We start from the raw sequence: 6,151 nt of genomic DNA on the forward strand, positions 1-6,151 counted from the left end.
TTTCTCAGATCAACATGTCTCTCACTGGATCATATGATCAGATCTGTTATGTTGGACAGCATAACTCTTCCGCCCGATTGCTTAATTTCTTAGGAATATTATATTATCCATTTATAGATCAACATGCCTACAGGGAGGTATTTGACTAAGAAACTTCATTGTTCAGCTGATATGACCAGAATTGAGCTGTTCAGGTTTACAAGGAGCATTGTATGTCCAGGTTACATCCTTTTCAAATTTGAGGACAAATCTCTATTTGAGGAGGGAGCCTAACTTAGGCTAAAAGTTAGTAGAAAAGCCTTTATTGGCTTGTAAGTGTTCTTTTCTTTTTTTAGGGGATACCATAAGTTGCCACGTGGCATCCTAGGAGGTAATCCCATAAGCAATACTGCTTTGTGTTGCCCTGGGCCATACCTATATAAAGGCTCTAGTTGTACTTGGCAAGGCAATTCATGACTTGTACTTCATTACTGAAATAGAATACACAGCAAGAGTTCCAACACTCAGCTGAATTCTAAAAAGAAATGACTTCCTCCTGTCCTTGTGCAGCCCCTCACAAGACTCTGTTGCAGGTCCAGCCCGTGACCTTCTACCCCTACCTTTTTCCTAAAACATAAGGTACTACTCTATTCTAACCTTCCTGCATATTCTACCAAATTTGGGTGTGTTTACTATCAGTTAGGAGCAGTCCTGTTGCAGAGATGATTGAAGGAGACACTCATTATCTTGCAGTTCGAGAAAAGAATTTAGAATTAAGATTGAGAATGGAATGAAAAATGATGACATGTGGCTCAACGGGAGGCCAAATTTTCACGTCATCCCACAATGCTACCTGCCTAATAATTATGCTCGCGACAACACGTTGCCCTTGGGTTCCACCAGTTATATACATGCATCTGCATAAGTAAATAGTACGACGCCATTCCTGCATGGGCTAACCCAAAAAATGATCCATTTAAACTTTAACCTGTCCAAAAAAGAAACAAGGCACTAACGGAGCGCCTGTCTCAATCGCTATATGTATGGAACTGAGCCTTTGCTTCAAATACACAACCTGCGATAGTTTTGGCAGTAAAACTAAGCAGAATTAAGACAATGTCACAACATTTGTCTCATCAGTCTCAACCTTTAAACCACACCACTCTTCAACCTCTTCCTCTAACCATTGCTCTCTAAGCTCCCACTGCTGGTTGTAATCTGCAGCCGTCATGTCAATCACAGAGTCACTCAAAACCACTCTCATCAGCCCATCAAACAGTCTCCGCACTCCTGGCATTTTTCCATTACAAGTGTGGGCTTTGGGAAGATCAAACCACTCAGAGCTCAAATAGAAAGTGCCAACAAGCATGGGGCCATCAGCATACTTTGCAAGTGGATTATACAGAGAATTTCTCCTGTAAAATTATGTACCCTCTTGGAGCTTTTCCTGCATGTCTTCCAAACTTGTTTTCGCCACACCTGTAATTTCCTGGTGCCGTTGAAAACTGGGTATAGATTTTAGATCAATCTTCCCATCTCGAACATGCACGTAACCTTCACGGACAAGAATCCCATAAGACCACATAGATGCCATCATAACGAGAACATAGATAGGCACCCCATGACCCTTCTCTATATTTGCCATACAATGTTTGGCTGCATAAAACCCGACTTGAAATCGAGCATTCCATTTAAGCTTGTCATTTACAAACTTACGCTCTAACACGCAGGCAACCCTGTCTGGGTTGATCATGGTCTTGGAATTAGAGGCAGCACGATGTAGTGGCCTTCATCATCAACATGGAATACTCCATCTGCAAATCCAATTGCAGCATCAATATCCTTCTATAAATTCCCAGTATGCTCAACAGCTTCCTCAGCTACAATTTCTATTCCGTCTTTGTGTCCACCTGAATGCTTAGCCCCAAATGGTTCTTGTAGCTCTTCAGTATCTGGCACGATACAAAATCCTACATTCTCTTCATTCTGATCATCCAACTTCCTTCTCTTTCCTCCACCCGTTATTTCATCGTAAGACCACTTCCTCTTTAAATTGACATAAATATCACTGTGCATTGCCACTTGTCCCCCTGAAGGTTTGGTAAACTGCCTCATACTTTCCATGAACGCAAAGTGTCCTGGAAAAGCCTGCTGCTCACTTTCAGCCTTGCGGTATGTTTGTTCTACCTCCAGATATCATCTCTTTCTGGCATGGAAAGTTTCCTTTGCATTCAATACATTCCCTTCGAATTTGTCACGAACTGGAAACCTAAATCCCCTAGGAACATCAACCACTTCCACCAAGGGAAAGTTCGCAACAAACAAATCCCTATGGTAGAAGTTGGGAGCAATTTGTGCTAAATCGGTTATTCTCCACTTCTTGCTTCTCAATCACTCAACAGCAACAGAATATTTCACAGTCTTCACATCTCCAACATCCCCCTGATCATCAATGGCATCATCTTCTCTGCTCTGTACCTTGCCCATTGAGGCAGAAGTTCCTTCTCAATCTTGCTCACGTCTTGCACTCTACATCCCCTGCTTTTGATATAATTCAGCACTCAGTCTTGCAGATCTGCAACGTCCAGTCCTTGGCAGACCAAGCCCTCTCAGTATTTCCTGGACTGCACCAAAAACAAAACCAGAAAACTAGGTTGGGTAGGCAGCCTAGAAAACAAGATGCAAACCTGATAGAAAAACTAGACATTAACATAAGCACATCAAAATACAATGTTGTGAGATTATGTAAGTAGTAACTTGAAATTGAACTATTTTATCAAACTCTCAAGTACCATTTTATCAAAATTTTAAAGAGGAAAACAGAATGAGTAAAAAAATGGACACGAGATACGATACGGGGTCCGACCAACCCCAATTCTCCCTGCAAATGTCAAGGGGGGAGCTTTACTACTGATGTGGTCCTATTGCAAAGTTGTCTTTTGGAGATTGAAGCTCAGCAGATACATGAATAGGGCTATGCTCACAAGCCTCAAAAGTTATTGTTTTGACAAGCATATAAATAAAGGTGTTGGACCATCCTTCGACCTTGCATCCAACTAGGTCATCTCTGCTTGACTCTGAATGCTCCATCACATCCAGAACATGCATCAAAAGAGAGGAATGTTATAAGAGTTTGGATTGAAGTAAATATATATTGGGCAATGAAAATAAAAGGTAATACTAATATATAATATAACTCTTATAACCACACATCATGTGGACGGGGAGGCAGCACGCTTCCTTCTCCAAAGAACTATTATCCAAGGGAACGAGCCTTCCTTGGGCGTCGTGAGAGTTGAGAATATAAGAGTCCAGTAGAGTCATGAAGTAACGTCGTGAATGGATGAGATGTTGACATATTACTTGGAATCTCAATATTCGTACTTGTATTGCACTTCGAGAAATCAATATCCTAGTCACACTAGCCACGTCAACTCGTTGACCTTCTACAAATAATGTATTGCACAAATTGAGTCCTTGTTAAATCTAGAGATACAACAATGCCAATAAATTATTCCACACTTCATAGAAGTTTGTGGGAGAAACAATGACACTGAGCCGAGATGGGAGAGAAGAGCTACAAAAAGTCTTGCAAGGGAATTTGTTCCTTGTAGACTTCGCACATCAGTTGAAAGACAAAGCGATGTTTGCTTTTAATGTTAGTAAAATTGGTTAGTGGAATGATGAAAAATAATTTGGTGCTAAACACTTTATAATGTGGGTCAGCTTGACCAAAAGTAAAGTAATGCTTTAGGCATACGACTGGTCTAGTTTCAGTTCTGTTATTCCATTACTTGAGCACTTTACTTTCCACTCTGTGTGCACTTTACAGCAATTCTCTCCTCATTTCTAACAAGTAGCACTAGAATCTAAAAACCAATCATCAAAATGAGAGTGCTATTACATGCTCCCAATCACATATACCTAGATGAATCCAGGAACATTCCCAAACTCATCCTCTAAAAACACAACATAGTGCAGTTTCAAGCTCACGATAGTCACTCATACAATTGAAAACCATTAACTCCATCACGCATAGCGGGGACTAGCTACTATGACATCCCCACTGACGTCATCGACGTCTAACAGTGGGTGTAGACCATAGTATAAAAATATGCTCTCACACATACAAATCCACACGCCCACACATACTTGAGCATCCATTTATACGAAGTCTTTGTACTGAGTTTCTGTCGGCACTCCGGAGGTGAAGGGCAAACTCAGCCATGACGAAGCATGCCAAATACACAACCTTCATGTCTATGCTCATAATCATGACCAACATAATGATTGTATTGAGGCCTTCCACCTTTACCATGGTGGCTAGAATTTTGTTTGACATAACATTCTCTTTCAAAGTGTCCATATTTGCCACAATAATTGCAATGGCCATCTCTTGGCGCATGGCTACCTCTTCCTCTACTACGGAATGGGGGTCTCCCGGTTGGAAATAGACCAACAGAGAGGGTAAGCACATCGGAAGACTGATAGAATAGCCCAGGAGCTCACACAGAGTGTGTGGGAGTGGAATCACAAACTTCTTTACTTAATGTGCATCACATAGATGTGCAAACTCATCAATAGACAATGATCCAGCCAGATATGTACTTTGATCTTACCACAAAATACTTCTACTATCTGCCGGATATCTCCAAACTCGAGCCCGCGTGCTCCACCTCGAGCTTATGTGGACTGTCCGTCCTTTGACCTCAGCTCCTTGCTGCCCTAGAAGACAGCCAAAGTCTCAGCCTCACACTTGAGCTAAGTCTGCAGCAACACGAGTACTCCTTCAGCTTCTGGATGTAGGCCCCAAGGGTGGTGCTCTGCTGCTCCTTTCTGCTCTGCTGGAAGCTGCACTGCTGAATGAATTATGCCCGTCCAAAGGGCTCTTTATATAGGCATCTAGGGCCCCTTTCAGTAGCCAACTGGCCTGCCCTAACATGGCCCTAGAGAAGTGCCCACAGGCCCCTATTTATTGGGCTGTGGGCACTTCTCTAGGGCTGTGTGCTCCCTGCCTTTAAGTGGGGGCCCAGCCCCCCTTGCTTTGTGTGCCAGCCCCCTCCCACTCCCCACTATGCATGGGGCTGTGGGCTGGCCTATGTGGCCGATCAGTTTCCTGGCCCTATATAAGGGCAGGGTGCTGCCCACTGCAGCCCCTCCCTTCCCTGCAACACTTGTGCTGCTGCCAGGCCCTCTTGCAGGCCCTTTAACCTGCTCATAGCCTTTCTCATCCCAGGCGCTTCTGGCCCGGGATTCTCTTTGTACCTGCTGCTCCAGATCTGCCCTCTTGCAGGCCCGCTCCATCACTTGGATGCCCCGCCATCTGCACTGTAATTCGCGCCATCTGTTGCAGCCTTCTTCTCTTGTGAGGTGCTGCCACATAGGTGCTGCCCATGTGGCAGCCCCCTCTCTCTCTCTTCTCTAGGCATCTTCTGTCCTAGGTCTCCCTCCCCCATGCTCTCCTCATATGGGGGCTTACAGATGGGGAGGTGACCTTTCCAACACTCCCCCTGCTTATATGCATATCACCATGGCCTCTAGGCATGTAACCACTCTAGGCATATGACCACCTCTATAATCATGATGACTATAGGCATGTGAATCACCACCACGTCCTCTAACGAGGCCACTAAATACACCTCTACCTCCTCTATGGTAGAATACATTATCTCTTTGTCCACTGCTAGAACCCCTAACCCCTAGCTTCACCTCTTCTGTCATGCATAGAGCCACTAACTCCTCAAAATCCGGCATGGATCCTCTCACTGATACAGAGGTATCTAATGATTTATAAGCTGGCCCCAAACCACTTAGTGTGACTGAAAACAAGTCATCATCCTCCACATGACAATCTATGCTCTAAGTCTCTCGTGATTTGTCTAATCTCAGCCACATAATCTGAGATACTCCTATTTCCTCTCCATACTCCCTGGAGTCTTTTCTTCAACTGTATTTTTCTAGCCTCCGTGCTAGTGCCATACATTTTTTGTATGATGGTCCAAGCCTCTCTTGGAGTGTTTGCTTTCTTGATATGGGGAATGAGGCTTTCCAAAATACATAAAGAGATCCAACGTAACACCTTGCGTGAATTCTCAATCCATGTCCTATATGCCTTTTTCTCCTACTGAATTTTAGTGGAGAGCCTAAAATGATCGAAACTCAGCAGCAACAG

At 43.7% G+C, this 6,151-nt stretch overlaps 1 pseudogene; it reads right to left on the bottom strand.

The window, feature by feature from the left end:
* Nucleotides 1-1,087: 1,087 nt before the first annotated feature.
* LOC147885685 (uncharacterized) lies at nt 1,088-5,733 on the bottom strand (annotated as a pseudogene).
* Between the last annotated feature and the right edge of the window lie 418 nt (nt 5,734-6,151).

This window comes from Dipteris shenzhenensis, chromosome 25, assembly GCF_047967505.1.
Source record: "Dipteris shenzhenensis isolate YYH24624 ecotype China chromosome 25, Dip_SZ_1.0, whole genome shotgun sequence".
Taxonomy (NCBI): Eukaryota; Viridiplantae; Streptophyta; class Polypodiopsida; order Gleicheniales; family Dipteridaceae; genus Dipteris; species Dipteris shenzhenensis.